The sequence below is a fragment of the Strix uralensis genome, chromosome 4 (assembly GCF_047716275.1).
Source record: "Strix uralensis isolate ZFMK-TIS-50842 chromosome 4, bStrUra1, whole genome shotgun sequence".
Lineage (NCBI taxonomy): Eukaryota > Metazoa > Chordata > Aves > Strigiformes > Strigidae > Strix > Strix uralensis.
In genome coordinates this window covers 11,601,280-11,617,867 of record NC_133975.1, presented here as the reverse complement: position 1 = coordinate 11,617,867, position 16,588 = coordinate 11,601,280, and the positions used below count along the sequence as shown (strand labels likewise).

Below are 16,588 nucleotides of genomic sequence, written 5' to 3'. Positions count from 1 at the left end.
ATAGTTGAAATAAAATAAAACAATAACAATAATAGAAAGGACAAATGGGTAATGCACAATGCTCACCACCTGCTGACTGATAGCCAGCCCATTCCCCTCTAGAAATCCCCAAATCCCAAGATCCAAGAACCCCCTCCTTCCCAGCTGACCCTTCTTTATATACTGAGCATGATGTTACGTGATATGGAATATTTCATTGGCCAGTTTGGGTCCAGCGCTCTGGCTCTGGTCCCTCCCAGCTTCTTGTACGCTTTCGCAGCAGCAGGACATGGGGAATTGAAGAGTCCTTGATCTCTTAGCAACAACTTTAAACATCAGTGCATTGTCAACATTCTTCTCATACCAAATCCCATACTGAATCCAAAACACAGCACTATTCTAGCTACTAAGAAGAAAACTTAACTCTGTCTCAGCTGAAACCAGGACGCAAACCCTGAATAGATCTGAATAGTGATTATTTTTTTATAGCTCCCTGTGCTGGTAGAGATGCTGAAGAATAACAGAATTGTTTTTCAAAAGTGTGCTGTATTTGCTGAATACAGAAAGACGGGTATGGTATTAATTTTAATCTTAGCTGTTGTTTTCCGATTTCTGGTGGTTGTAATTCTCTGCCTTATTTTATCTGTCGAAAATGAGAGTAAAGAAGCATTCAGTTGAGAGGGGTGAGTATATTCTGCTGGTACCAGCTGTACCATCAAACTGTTGGGAAGCACTGTTATTTACCTGAGCAACCTAATTGATTTTATGGTATAAGTAGTTTTCCCAGCTAAATGATTCCATTGTTGTGGGTGGAGATATTCCACGTGCACTGCTGTGTAACAGTGTGGCCACCACTACAACATGAATCTCCCAAACAGAGCTTGTAACAACAGTGTTTTTGTGAAAGTAATTTTTCATTACTGTAAGCTGTATATACTACCCCCTATACCAACTAGAAGTAATTGCACAGGCTTAACATGGTATAATTCGACGTTCTATTATGCCAGATGGAGGAATATTTTATATTAATGTTGACAGGTTTTCTGAAAGTTTTGTGTGAGAAACAAAATGAGGACACAAATGTAATACTAAATCTATCAGGTAAACATTTTCCAATATAAAGTTGCCTTTCTAACATCTTATTCACGTTAACACATCAGATGTGGCTCCAGAAACTTCCTAGAAGTACTGCTTGCCTCAGCAATGAAACACTGCTATGAAAACACCTTAATACAGTAATTTGGGGATTTAAGGGTTTACAATAATCTATGAAGATGTAACTAATTGTTTATTTAATACACTAACTTTAAGATTGACAAATTTGTCAAAGTACTGACTGAATTAAATTAGCTATTTCTGTTATGCTTATGTTTCTTAAAGAAATAGAGTATAGATAACAGATAGATAACAGCACTGCTTAATGCCCAGGTAAAATTAACCAATTTATTATTCACCCAGAGATGGCCTCTTAACGTTTAACGTGGATATATCACTGGTTAGAAATTATTTTTTTTTAATAGACCTCTACACTGCAGTCAGCCATCATACTATTTGAGTGATATCTTATCACCAGAGGAAACATCAACATGGAAAGCAAGGTGTTCTGCCTTCATGACACTCATCTAGAGTGGCATTACTCAACACCTTGCATGTGGTGTGGGATGATGGAGAGCTTGAAAAGATGTTCTCACAGCACCTCACGGTAATGGAGCAGAAAGGAGTGAAATGATTTTTTTGAATCCTATATTTGCAAATGTGGGTGGAATTCTCTGAATAATTTTGGCTGAAATGAAGCCTTTGCTCAATTTCCTTCCCTGCCTGTGGGAAGCGAACCCACACCCCTATTGGGAATACTTCAGTCAAAAGGCTACCACTTCTGGGGTAGGGTTCCCTCATGCCCTGGTCTGCATGAAATAAAGGTATTATTTCAATAATCAATAATTAAGTTGGCTAGGGAGAAACAGAATGGGAGTAAATCCACAGCCCAGACATTAGGACAGTCACCTGGGAAACATTTAGCCAATTTTTCTCTAAAACAGGCAGAGAATAGAGTTGAACCAAGGGCTGCCATTTACTCACCTGCCCTCATAACTGAAGCACATCAGGTGACATCCACTCTGGTACCTGGAGGTTACCATGAAAGAATAACAGTGCACAACAGATAGCACAAAATAAGTTTGGCATTGCTTCTAAAATTATTTCAACAGTTCTTTCACAGTAGGGTCTGATTTTCAGTTTGATAAGAGATGGTGTTATCTGAAAAAAAACCCTCCTTGCTATACCAAATTTTGCTTCAAATATGTTATTATTAGTCATTTTAGCATAGATTTCCAAAAAGTTTGTGATGTTGAACCCTGTCTCAGACATAAGTCCAACAGTGCATGTTACAGAATTCATGCAATCAATCTGAAAGCCATCATTTTTGTAGTTAATAATATGCAAAAGAAAAAATTCCTCATTAAAAATATGTGGGCCAACATATTATGGCTATAAAGCATTGTGAAAATTTCTTGCTTTATCACACAGAGCATCATAAAAATAAATTTTCTGCCCAGATGCTCAGATCAGGCCTATTTGAAATGAAATAATATTATCTAGATTTCTGTACTGCATAGATTGAAACCAAACTTGAATTTTATGGGTTATGATACAATATTAGATAAATATTTTCTGTGGCACTTCTGACGCCACCCAATAGAAGCCTTTCCTACATATATGTATGTAAAAGACATTTACAAGATGTTTTGCCTTATATTTGCATATCATTATACTGTCTGCACAGTCAGTAATACACTAAATAACCCCAGAGAAATCAGGTAAACAAATACCATCTCTCTTTTAGAGGGAAACAGAACCTGAGAAGCAATAAAACATCAGGTGATCCACAAATCCAGAAACTGGAATTCTTATTTAGCTTTTGATGAAACAAAACCATGTGGGCCAAAACACCCTTCACGCCCCCCCCCCCCCCCCCCCCCCCCCAAAAAAAAATTTTCAACAGTCAAGAAAGCAATTTAGGAAAAATCTTCATCCATATTGTCTTGTTTTTGACCAGCTACTCACTGCTGTTTGCATTTATTGATATACCACCAACAAAAGCAAACTGATCAATCCCAGGCATAACCAGAAATAGTAATGACTAATTTTGAAACTATTCCTCTCCAGGTGAAGTCTTGTTGCTGATACCAGATGTCTGCTATCTGTTCTTCCATGTAGGATTTCTCTGCCCAGATTATGCATATGTAAAAACTGACCAAGATCTTGCAAACACTGTGAGGATTGGAGGATTCACTGAAATAACTGACTTGTGGCAGGGTAAGTACGGCTACTTGCAGCTGAAAAGAAAGAAACATGTAATAGTAACTCTGTTCCTCAGTTCATTCAGCTGGAAAAACAAGGGCCATGATGTTTGCCTGCTTCTTAATGAGCTGTGAGGCTTAATTAAATAGAATCAGTGTTTGGGGATTTTTGCTTGAGGGCATTTTGCATACAAATTGTTTTTCCTTTTAGTCTTCTGAAATTATTAATTGTGCTATAAAAGCATCAAATGTCCTAAGTAGGAATAGAGCTCCACTGCTCAAGTCACCTAGATAGTGCACACAACCAAAGCCAGCCTATGTTCCAGTAATATCACAGCATGAGAAAGGAAATGTGCACAGGAGGGAGAAGAGACACTCACAGAATCATGCATTTCCATGGAGCTAGAGCAGAGCTAACTAGTTTTAAGCTGGTTCAGCTGCTTTGGATATGTAGTTTTCCCTGTAAATTAGTAAATTTGAAAGTTGTATTTTTGCCTTTCCAGACCTTCTGCACTGGAATCTTTCCATTATTACTTATGTCTGGCTTTCTCCAAAGCTATTGCATGCTTCTTTTTATTTCAGACCTCTTTAGGAATGAGTTACCTTCATCAACTTTACAAACAAATCTATGAACATCCTTATTGTCTTCTTGTTAAACTTGAGGTTTTAATATCAAGATTAAATTTTCATTCAGTCATCTTCTGTCAACAAAACCATCACTACAATAACTCCAGGACAACATATTAAATCCTTGTTTCTAAATTTGGCATTGACTTCTCATCCTGAAATGGCTAAAAAATACAAACCTCTTACTTTTGTTAATGAATGGTTCTGAAGTCATGAAGCAAACCAGCATCACTCAAATATTAATTTTCTTATAACTAAGAATTATGGTCCAAATGCCTGGGTTTTGGCTCAGTTTTATATTAATATAATACTGCATCACTATGATTAGACAAAATGAAGATTTTAATTTTCATGATTAGCAAACAGAAGTCTCTTGATTTGCATTTATTTTAGCACTTTTATATCATTTCATTCTCTGCTGTTAGAGCTGAATATTTCTTACAAATTTTTTCTGTTTTTCATTCAAGAGCACTTAGCACTTCACCACAGTTGAAGCAACAGGAAATAAACTTCCACTTCAAAAGCAGAGCAGAGGAAACAGTATAAAATGTTTTAAGGATTATTTTTCTTAGGATTGGAGACTACCTTCCTGTTATGTTTTGCCTTTTTCAAATTGTATCATTTGACTACTGCAAACTAAAACCTAACAAGCATGGAAGATAACATTTACAACTAGTTTTCAGTTTATGGTCTATAACATTTTGAAAGAGCAACTGAGAAAAGCAGACTTGTTTGGTGCAGATTTTAATTTACCATTCACATGTCTGTGCCTCTGTTACAAATTCTAGTGGATATTTAGGAACTCCGAGAAGACTGCACATCAATGAAGTGAACAGACTAGGTGCAACACGTTAAAAAGTCTGGCTGAAAACTCTCAGCTCAGTAAAATCAATCAGAGCTTTATCATTCCATTTCACAGTACCAAGATTTTGAATCTTGGAAGTATTGCTTCATTCTTATAAAAACCAAACCAACATAGGAAAGATCACAGAAGTGAGAAATGAAGTCTTTTGCAGTCTGCTTGCTGCTTAGTAAGCTAAGGTTGAGTTGATAGCTTCATATTATTTCTGAGAATAGCAGGGAGGAATCCTTAGTGATGTTGATCACTTTACCACCAGAGCTGCATATTCTTTGTCAAAAATATCACACGCATATCCTATACCTGATGAGAAACCAAAGTGCCTGCAACTAAAACATGGATTTTTCAGCCTGATTTGGGAATATGACAATTAATCAGGTGGTACTTGCCAAATACCCTTTACTTTTCATATAAGAGATTTAGAAAACCATAAAGTCAAGCCTTGTGGAGAGGATTGTCATGGAGAAGACTGTATGCTTCTTATCTTCCTCCCATTGGGATGAAAATGTCAGGTTGTGTTAAGTGGAAACCCAGAAGATATCTAAGCTCACATGCACAGAGATTTACAGGAAACTTAAGGTATGAAAGTGCCAGAATATTATTTCCCAGCAGCAGTAGCAACCAACAATCCCCTGGGTTCATGCAACTTCAGATATACTTCTCAACAGGAAAAAAAAAAAAAAATCAGAAAAGCTGACAAGACCACAGTCTTTTCCAAAAACAAGCTCCTCTCCTTCCCACCAAAAAAATCTCACCTGCCTGTCTCTGAAGCACTCTGTTTCTGCCACACTCTCAAAACTAACCAAAAGATCTGAGGGGAAGGAAAGCCAGCAAAATGACAAAATAAGGGATCAGTCATTTTCTTTGATATCAAGGCTGGAGTTGGGTAAATCCCCTGACCTCAGTTTTGTACCAGCTTCACACAGACGCGAATCGGGTACAAAAGCATTAGACAGGTTAAGTGTGAACACACAGGTCTGTTTCCTACTGCAGGTATGGGAACTAAGGGCTCACCTCTGACAGATTTAACTGCTTCATCCAGACAGGGCTAGTCTTGTGTACTCCAACAGAGCCCTCACTGCTATGGCAAACTAGATTCTGTCTCAGGGCAAGCTCTGAGCCACTGAGTAGACAAAATGCCATTAAAATAAATGGACTTGTATCTATCTACTAAACCTTAACGTAACAAGAGATTATTCTTTTACACATTTAGCACTAGAAAAAATAACCACAGTATGAGGGAACTTTACTGGTTGAGGCCATGTTTAATCTAAAGTTAGAGCAGAATCCTAGAAAGCAAATTGATTTCTTCAAAGCAGTACAAACTAGTTTATTCAAGCAATCAGTCTTGCAATAAATGTGTTCAATTTCTAGGAGCTTGTAATTTAGCACTATCAGGGCCAGAGAAACAAATATCTCTGATTTCTGTGAGAGGTTCCAGGATGTTACACAGACAGACCATCCACTAATGCTTCACAAATGTTAGCAAATGAAATATTGTTTCACATGCTGTAGCAAGATGATTTGAGAAGAGATGCTAAAAATGTGAATTGTGGATCCCAGGACTATAGCCAGACATCAGCAGAAGGGAAATTACTGTCACTCTATGGGGTAGCCAAGTTGTGGTTAAGACACAGAGCTTCAAAGCTCTAGTGAAGATACTGGAGGGGGTGTGATGGGTGGGGAGGAGAGCTCTGCCCCTTGCTTGAGGAGGAAGATGTCAAAGGGCCTGATATAAAGGGGCCTCTGGTGGGGGAGCCTTTCTGATCTATAAGGCCTGAGGATATTAACAGGTAGAGGATTTAAAAGAGCATACACCTGAAGAGGAATACAAGCAAACGCGACCACAGCCAATGCTGGTGGAGGCGACAGACAGAGGTTGAAGAGCTGGTCCCCGATCTTCTGTGCCACACAGAGAATAACTCCTCTAATGAGCCAAAACAGAAGGCAGTTCATGCATGCCTGTTTGCATTTGGATTTTGATCCTTCAGTTCTCTTGCACATATTTTAGAGTCCAGCCACTTCCCTAGAAAGCTTCAAAAATCAGGAGATAATTTTCACCAATCCAAATAAATAATTACATGGCATGATTTTTAAGCCAATGACACGATTGTTATTCTTTGTAAGGGAGAGCATAATATGACTCATTATTTTTGAGCTTGTGGAGTCTGCCACACTATAAAAGCCACTGTATAAAACTCAAGAGATAGCTACAGCATTTGGCTGGTAAATTGTACATAAAAATACTTTCTGAAGTAAGATTTTGCAAGAAGCATTAATGTTATTCAATTAAATTTCACAGTTCAACTGTGAAACAAAAAGGACCCTGAAAGACTAAATTTTGCCCAGCGTAGTGGTTTGCAGCTTCACAGTAAAAAGGCTGTTGGAGCGGAAGGGTACCTGGCTCCCAGCACTGGATTTAGTGGCAGATCCCTTTGTAACACTAGCTGTTCAGTTTAGTGTGCCACAGAAATCTCTCCCTCTGTTTCTGTCTTCAGCAGGCTTAATTCAAATTTTCACCAATCTTAATAGGGCCCCAGGTCTTGCATAGTCACTGAACAAGCATCCTTGTTTCAGTTGTTCAGTGTACTGATCTGGTGGGAGTGTTCCCCTTGTTAGTCTCTCTTTTTCCTTGTCTGTCTACCTTCCTCCCCTTCACTCACTCCCTTCAATTTACAAATCCTGTAAGTAAAATAAAACAAACTTTTTAACTCTCAGCTTCCACACAGAATACCAGGAAACAGCAAGCATAATACAAAATGAATAGCAGGAATCACAAAAACATGTCCCCAGACCAGAAACCCTAAATTAAATTTGTCAACTTACCTAAGGACTAAAAGCTTTCTCTGAATGCTGCACTGCAACTTAAAGATTAAATTAGCCACTTCCATCATGATGTTTTTGTACCACTAAAGTCAATCTGACTTCACAGAAAGAAAGTCACAATCAATACAAAAGTGCAATTTCTTAGAGTTTGGTTAAGTATGTTACCAAGTTGGTGGAAATAATCACAAATTACAGTCCCTAAATTCTTTGAAAGCAAGGCCAGCATCCTTCAGTGAGGACTGAAAGCTTCACTTGATTCCATTAGGACATAAACATAAGCAGTATTATCCTTCCCAGGGGTGCTTTCAAGGCCTTTTTATGCTTGACCATCCAGTGATGTGCTGTTTAAGCTAAGGTGCCCTTAATATCGTCAATCCCCTGAAGTCAAACGATCAAACTGTATCATCTCACCAAGCACTTAGGTTTTAAAGGTGACATTAATAATTACTAGAACTGCAGGAGCCAAATTGCTTGATATCTTCTTGACCCTCCCCAAAAGGCCAAAAATTTTGTATTATTTGGAGATTTCAGATGGGATCTGATCCAAATCATCTCACTGTTATTCCTTGCTAGAGCCATGTGATGAAAGGAATGAGATAGTAATGGAAACCCGTAAGTTGACAGAAAGGAAAGTTTAATTTTGAATTACACTCTGGCTTTCTTAAGATTTTGGTCTTTTGGAAATATTAAAAGCATACAGACTTTTACCTAGTGCTTTTAAATACTGAGAGTACCTCATTAATCATCCTGGGTAGGTTAGACACTCAATTTCTTGTTGACCAGTCCCATCTCTTTTCCCTTATGATTCACAAAAGCCTATAATCAGCTATCTGATTTCAGGCCCTTTTGTGAAAGAGATTGTCAGGCTTTCAGCCTTGGTGTGTAAAGCCTTCCAGTTTCAGTCTCAAATATGCTTAAGACCATTTTAATAATTTTCCAAGCCTTGGGTATCAGAATGAATTTCTCAGAGTGAGAGTAGTATGGATGAGATTCTGGCTTAATGGGCTTATGCCTGTTAAGGGTCTAAACCTTGGCTATGTAGCAGTGAGAGAAGTCTGACCTTGTAGAAAGAAAATTGTCCATTTACATAATCAGGGTAAGACTTAAAACAGAAAACAGATATTTCCTAGTAGATGAGAAAATTACAGAGGAGGTAAAAGGATGGTGAGAAAGTATATGAAATATTCACCAGGTACCTTGTGATCAAACCACTGCTCCCTTTCATCCCTGTTGCTCACGCCCAGCAGCAGCTCCCTTGTAACACTTGCTGCAATCTCTTCTTGTTTCTTTGTGGTGGTTTCTGAAATGAAGAAAAGATGCTCCCTTTCTCTCTTTTCACAGCATCAGTGCCACACAAGTTTGGATTTCTCCTCTTTGTACATGCTTGCATTCCTCTGTCCTTAATACAAAGCATTTAGTGACATTTTGTCATACAGAAGCTACTGCTTGTTTATCTGACAATATACTTTTTTTTTCCTTTGAGCTGTCATCTTGCTGAATGACTGTGAAGGCTTAAGTGAAACTAGCTCTTAGCAGCCTCCCATAGTTGTATGTTTGACATAAAAGGCCACAAGAAAGACAGGATAGAAAGCATTTATATCTTTGCTTCCAAAAGCAATTGATTCGATTTCTAACCCTTTTTCTAAGCAATGGGCACAGATAATCTTTTACATACACAGTTCAATATGGTCATATCTTTCTACTCAGAAAAGCCAACTGTTTCCCTTTGGAAAGCTTTAAAATTACTGGACAAACTCATCCCAAAGCCAGATATATTTCTCAACCTGCTTGTTTGGGTTTTTTTGTTTGTTTGGTTGGTTGGTTGGGTTTTTTTGTTTGTTTTTGTTTTGTTTTTTTGTTGTTGTTGTTTTTCCCATTTCAGTGTATTTACATCTATGAGATGTGCAACAGAAAATGAACTCTAAGAATTTTCCCATCACGTAGAGAGGACAATTAGAATCTGAATTTCATAGATGGCCACAGGGTTAACCATTACAAATCTCCACAGAAGATCAAAGAAAAATCCTTACTTCTTCTGTGCCTCCATCTTCTTTATGTGTATGTGCCCTTACCTTGGTTTCATTACTATTTTATATGGATTTAGTGTAATTAGTATTGGAAGTATAATTCTGTTTATCAGATACTAAAGTCTGCTGCAAAGGCCATCTGTGTTAGAAAAAAACCCCTTCTTACGTGTTTTGAACAGTTCAATAAGCTGAAATCTCTCTCAGTAAAGCATTTAGATCAGGTTTTTAGTCAGAGATGGTTCATAATGATTTTTCCTTTAGGCTGAGGAATGTAGTAGGTGAGTTCTTTAAGATCCCTTTTTTACTTTAGATGACTTAAAAGATTGCTCCTCAGATGAATTATAGAAAGTTGTAGCTGAACTGGGATTGAAGAACATACTGAAACCTCCCTGTGGACAGCCTGTTTAATTTCTAGGCACTCAGCACTGCTGTCTAACTAGTTTAAACAGTTTTGATTTTTATATTTTAACTTCTCTTACGAAATGTTCCAAGACATTTATGAAAGGGACTTTTTTTTTTTATTTGTTTCTTCTTAAACTTGTAACATGAAGAACACCATTCCCATTGTTCGCATGGGAGGTAAGGGAGAATGCAGGGAAAGGTTTCTGACACAAAGGCTCTAAACTTGCTTATGCCACCCACACTTGCCTTTAGCCATGATGAAATTTTATACATGTAGATTACTATGGACAGTAAAGGCCATAATGATAATCTAGTTTGACTCCACTGCACAACACAGACCAAAGACCTTCACCAAACATTTTTGCATCAAGGCTGTAACACTAAGCTATAATCTGTCTTTTAAAAAACCACTCTAACTTGATTAGAAGAGCTATCACATCCCTTAATAGGTTGTTCAAACAGCTAGTTATCCTCCCTTAAAATATGTGTATTCAAGTACATCAAGCTTCAGCCTCCAAAATTTGAATCTCTCTATTCTGCACTGAAGAGTCATAACTCTTTCACAATTAGATACTACTTGATTGTGATCTTAGTCTTTTAACCTTCTTTTGAATAGGCTAAATAGACTGTTATTCACTATGTTCTCTCATTAAATCTTGTTTTTCAGAACTCAGATCATTCTTGTAACACTTTTCTAGTTCTTTTCTGTTTGCCTTTTCTTTGAACTCCTGACCCTAGACAAGAAAAGCATTTTCAAACAGTAGTCTCATTTAAAGTCATCATTCCAACAACATATCAATCACTACATTCACCTCATGAAACCAGCTGGTAAAAGCACTATTGTGCTTCAATACTAAAACATAATGGCATGGATAAACATTGCACTAAATATTTAAGCCAAGAAAACAATTACCAGAATTTGGAGTAGCTTTTCTTCATTATTGCACCTCTACAGTAATGTCCAACAGCCTATAAATAAGCTTACATAAAGCAAAGTGGGTATGGTTTAAGGTTAGAAAGAACTGATGTGATTAAACTTGTGTATTAATTCTGGTGACTTTATCCTTCAGACATCCAGTACTCCTAGTACCAAGGAAAATTAATAATGAGTATGGTGCTCTGTAGTGTGTATTGGCCATGTACCATATAAATGCATGATAGTTTGAACTTTAAGCCAGTTTTCATAAAGTAGAGCTTGGATTGTGGCACTACCATCAACTGACAAAGTATATAATTTATCTAATCCGTGAAGGACCTTTCTCTTGAGCTGTGATGTCTCCTGTGGTTACAGAAGAATGTGCAATGCTAATAATGACTAGGATTTCTTTAGATGCCTCACCTGTGCTCCACATCTGCATGTAGGTTATGATGAAACTAAACACAGAGATCTCATCTGAAGCAAAGCACTGCATCACATATTTTTCAGCCTTTTATATCTTAACGTTAGGATTTTTACCTGTCTACAAAACTGCAATATTCAGAGTTTCTCATTCATTCGACAACTTAAGACATTTCCTTTGATAAAAGCCCCGTGTTCTTCTTGGGTCTTCCTTAGTTACAGCACCCTAAACATTATCTAGAGTATAAGATGTTACATTACCAGTACTACTATTCCTTTTAATGATCTTAGTTTGAAAGGCATCAGATATATCACATTGTGTTGTGAAGCCCTCGCATTCAGATCTGATAGCTGTGGGTGCAGTTTAACAAGGCAGTGAAAGATGGAAAGATATCCCTACTCTATCAGATCCTGTATTACAGGGGAAGAAGAAAGATAACTCATACTAGTGATAACTACCACTTCATGTCACCTGCGTGGATTTCCTGATGCAACGCAGGTAAACTGCAGTGCACCTCCTTTCATTATACTCTTTTCTGCTATCCAGACTGCAGGTCTCGATCAATTTTCCAGATTGTATTTTTATGACAACATCAAAAGTTATCAATTTAAGGCACAGCCTTAGTGGAATAAACATTCCACAAACACACAGATGGCGTTTCAGCCCTGATACATATATAATTGGCAGGTCAGATAAAAGATGGGGAAAAGGAAATAGCTGTTTTAAAATAAATGTAGGGATGGAGATACAGTTATTTAAAAAGAGAATGGTTCTCGTGAAGTGCCAAGAAATGAACAAGAGCTTCTGGTTTCCATTAAATAATAAAAAAATATTACTTCCCCTGGAAGTTAGATATGAAGTTGGGGAATGAGTGTGTCAACAAAGAAGAGTGGATTCAGAAAGGCTGGGGGTAGTGCCAAAGCAGGACCACCTGTCTTTGATCCTTAGTAAACCATTTTCAGGACACTTGCTTCTGAATGATGCCATTTTTGTGATGCACAAAATAACATTTTTCCGTTACTTCATTTTCAGAAATGACTAAAATACATTGGTTTATATTTTCTAAAAATATTTCAGTATATATGCGCTACAGAAATTGTGTATTCCAAAAGCTGAAGCTTAGTAATGTCATAAGAAACTGAAACCAGGAATTTATAATCCATGATGTTGGGAAACCTCAAATAAGTGGTGTTACAAAGTCTACCTGTAATGTGATCAAAGCTAAAAAATCTATTAGAGATCAGAAGAGGGGTGTCTGCTCTTCAAAGATAAAATGCCTTGAAATTCAGAAGCTGGTTGTAGGAGTAAAGTAAGTAAAAAAATTCTAAAATGCAATAGCATGCATAAATGCTGGTGAACCAATCTTGAGAATCAAAAAGGCGTAGTAGTTCATCCCCGCTTCAAGAATACTTAAAAATAATCTTTTACAAGGACTGAGTGCAATGATTCTGTGGTAGGTTTACCTTGGACAGCTGCCAGACACCCACCCAGCTGCTCTCTCATTCTCTCTCCTCAACAGGGAAGGGGGGGAACATAACACAAGAAAGCTCATGGGTCAAGACAAAAACAGAGAGATCACTCACCAATTGCCATCATGGGCAAAACAGACTTGGGAGAAATTAATTTAATTTAAATATATTTGGATAGTGAGAAACAAAGACAAATTAAAACAACTTTCCCCCATCCCTCCTTTTTCCCAGGATCAGCTTCACTCCTTCAAGCTTCACTCCTTCATTCCCAACTCCTCTAGTTCCTCTGCTCTGAGCAGGAAGAGGGGATGGGGAATGGAGACTTATGGTCAGTCCATAACAGTTCCACTGCTCCTTCCTACTCACACTTTTCCCCTGCTCCAAGCATACATTCTCCATGGGCAGCAGCTTCCTTCAGGGCATATCCACCTACTCCAATGTGGGGTCCTCCACTGTCTGCAGGTGGATATCTGCTCTGACGTGGTCCTCCATGGGCTGCAGGGAACAGCCTGCCTTACCATGGTCTCTCCACAGGCTGCAGAGGATTCTCTGCTCCAGTGTCTGGAGCACCTCCTTCTTCACTGACCTTGGTTCTTGTGGGGCTGTTTCTCACACTTTTTTCCTCGCTCCTCTCTCCACTGTGTGGCATCTTGCCCTTTCTTAAATACGTTTTCCCAGAGGCACCACCAGCTTGTCTGGTGGACTCAGCTGTGTCCTGTGATGGCTCCATTGGAGCTGGCTGGATCTGACCATGTCCGGCACAGGGCAGCCCCTGACCTCTCCTCACAAAGGCCATTCATGTAGCCCCCCACTGCCAACATCTTGCCATGGACACCCAATACAGATTAATTCCAGGTTTGTATCTTCTTTACAAATAACTGAATGAGTCGTGATCAAGAAATGAAGGATTATTGCTATGTATACTGTGACTGAGTAAAAAAATGGAAAAAAGGAGTTAATGCCTCATCTTGAGCCATTGTGCCTCCTGGAGTATCTTAAACAGGATGCATGTGCCCTCCTTTGGCACAGGCTGTCTTCCATCACCTATAGAGCTGGACGCAGAAGCAGCCATCCACACACTGCATGGCATCCACAGTCTTGGAAGAATGATTATGCTAGTGGAGTGATTTGCATGAAAACCCAGAGATTACTCAGTCCTGTGTACATCAGGCCCTTTATGCTCTGTTGTATAAGGTTGAACACAGGGAAGGTTCTGATAATTTCAGAACCTACCCACTAAAACAGAGTACTTAATTGTTTGAAAGGGAAAGTTAGATTATGAGAATTACAATGCAATGCAAAGCAGAATCTTCTTGTGGTCGTTGAAATTTTGTAATCATATTCCATTTCAGTGTGAATCACTTTTACTCACAGATCATCTGCCTCAGTGAACATATTCAAAGGCTCAACAAAAAGAAAAAGAAACTCTACCAGATGCCTCCAAATATTTGTTCAATCCTCCCTGTGCAGTGACTTGAACAAACCATGGCATCCCAGCTCACCCACTTCTGCTCTTTTTCTTTCACATGATGGCATTGACGTTCACCTCCGAGATGACCTGGTAAGCAGAGGCTAAAGAGATGCAGGATATACTGTAGAGAGATGCAAGGTTGCATTGTACAGGCTTTGCACAGTAAATGTGCAGTGTGGGGCATATTCTGGGATGGAATAGCTTCAGCACAGTGTGACTTTATTTCATTATATATGTCAATGCAGGTTGTGTTTCAAGGATGCAGAAGGGCAGGTGCCTGCCATGGGATACACAGGTTGGGTTTTGATTTTTTTGTTTGTTTTGGTGTTGGCTTTTTCTAACTTTGAAACCTTATTTACAAATTAGACTAGATTGTAACTCTTGCAAGGTCTTAAAATCATCAGTCAGCAACAGGCCAGCTTCCCACTGAAAAGAGACATAATGATTCAGAGAGATTTCTTAGGTGAGCATGTGTTTTTACATGAAACGTTCACCAGTCCTGGTTGTTTGAACAGAAAGAGAATAGAGATCAATTGTTTTACATACCCATGGGGAGGAACAAAGGGAAATTGGCTTAATTTGGAAGAGAGAAGATTCTGGCTGGATGTTAGGAAAAACTTTGTAACTGCTAGGGAGGTAAGAGCCCAACTCAGGACAGTGTGTTGAGTAAGCATCTGCGAGGGCTGGTCCAGGAGTGGCTATTCTGCACTAGTCCATGGATGTAGCCTAAACAATCCTTTGAAGTTTTTGTCTCTGTTTTTATGATTTACTCTGTGCAAACCTTAAATGGCTAGTGTTTAATATTAACATATACAGAAAGACTGTTTTTTCCTGGTGTAAATTCAATTAAATATTTCAGAGAAAAAACAACAAAATTACCCCTCCCAAGCCAAAGCCTGTTCAATAAAAGGGCAGAACTGACTTTGACAAATAATTCAGTTCTGGGGACTCATATGTCCTGGATTGGCTATGTGATTTTTGAGCTGAGAAATGTTATTTTTAAGGTGGATCTAAAGCAGGAAATGCTCTACAGTCTGTCAGACTTTAAGGGCTGCTTGTTAGACGGAAATACTTTTGGTGATACCTGGTGCTGTGATACTGAATTGCAGGTGGAATTTTGAGTTTCTCTTTTTCCCTTCTCCTCAGCAATCTTCCCATTTTTTCAGTCCCTCTTGTAGCAGTTTTGTGCCTACCTCCAGGATTTGAATTGTAGTGTTACAATTCCCAGAAAGCATTACAACACTCAGAATTTTCATCTCTTTACATCCGTTGTGGCAATGTCAGTGACATGCCCAAGCCCCCTTGATTTCTCTGTAATAGGATTTTTCTTGCAGATTACTCCAGAACATCATATTTCTTATCCAATTGGTAAAACAAGTAAGACAATTCAGTGGCAAAAATAACTGATGTGTATAATCAAGGAAACCTGAGAAATTTTTCTTCCAAGTAGATCTGGCAATTTTCAAACCAGTTTTATTAATCAAACAAAACCAGGTGCGGGAGCTAAAAATAGAGCTGTAACCTTAAATATATTTTGTTCTGATAAAGATTTTGTCTCACTTTTCTTTCCTCCAGAAGAATTTTAAGCACACTGTAAGATAAGATGAATTAGAGAATTGCAAGGTTCTGCACAAATGTGAATTAGAAACTTTCTGTGTAACAAGGATACATTTTGTAGTTGGTAGCAAAAAACTGTACTCTTGGAAAAGCATTAAAATCTGCAATATGATAGTCAAAAATGTTTGTTCAAGTACCTTATGTTTAGACCTGGGTGAACTAGTCATAGGAAAGATTCTATTTTATTGTTATTTATGTTTAATGTGATAGAAACAAGAGGCTCCTGTATAATTAGGACCTCATTGTTAGGTATGATGCAAATAGAAAATAACTCTTTGCTAAGGAAATGAGGATAGAAAGAGATTGAAATGTATGTATTCACACACATAAGGATAGCGTAAGACGATTAAGATAACTGCCTGAAAGATTTCAGCACAAAGAGGCTTTTGTAATATATTATTAAAAAAAGACCTATCAGGCATCTGAATGTGTCCCTTCATGTGGGACTGTCTGTAAAAGTACAGCCTCTACAGACCAGAACTATAGAATGACTTGAGGAATACTTTCTTCTCTGCTAGCAAAAAAATGGAGAACAATGCTGAGGCCTGACTCACACCCCTGTTAACGAGGGGCAGCTCTGTAGGCTTCTGTAGAATAATGCTTCGTGAAAGGTGCAATGATGAATAAAAAGTCCTTGACTTGTAACACCTAAGTTCATCAGGTGTTTAACTC

The 16,588-nt window shown here is 38.2% G+C and overlaps 1 long non-coding RNA gene across 1 annotated transcript in view; it reads left to right on the top strand.

The window, feature by feature from the left end:
- LOC141942076 (uncharacterized) overlaps positions 1-14,243 on the top strand; it is a 36,203-nt gene extending 21,960 nt beyond the window's left edge. Inside the window, exons 2-3 of the long non-coding RNA XR_012628514.1 lie at positions 3,196-3,294; positions 14,181-14,243. This is a non-coding gene — a long non-coding RNA (uncharacterized LOC141942076). The remainder of the gene's footprint in view (positions 1-3,195; positions 3,295-14,180) is intronic.
- The last annotated feature ends 2,345 nt before the right edge of the window (positions 14,244-16,588 follow it).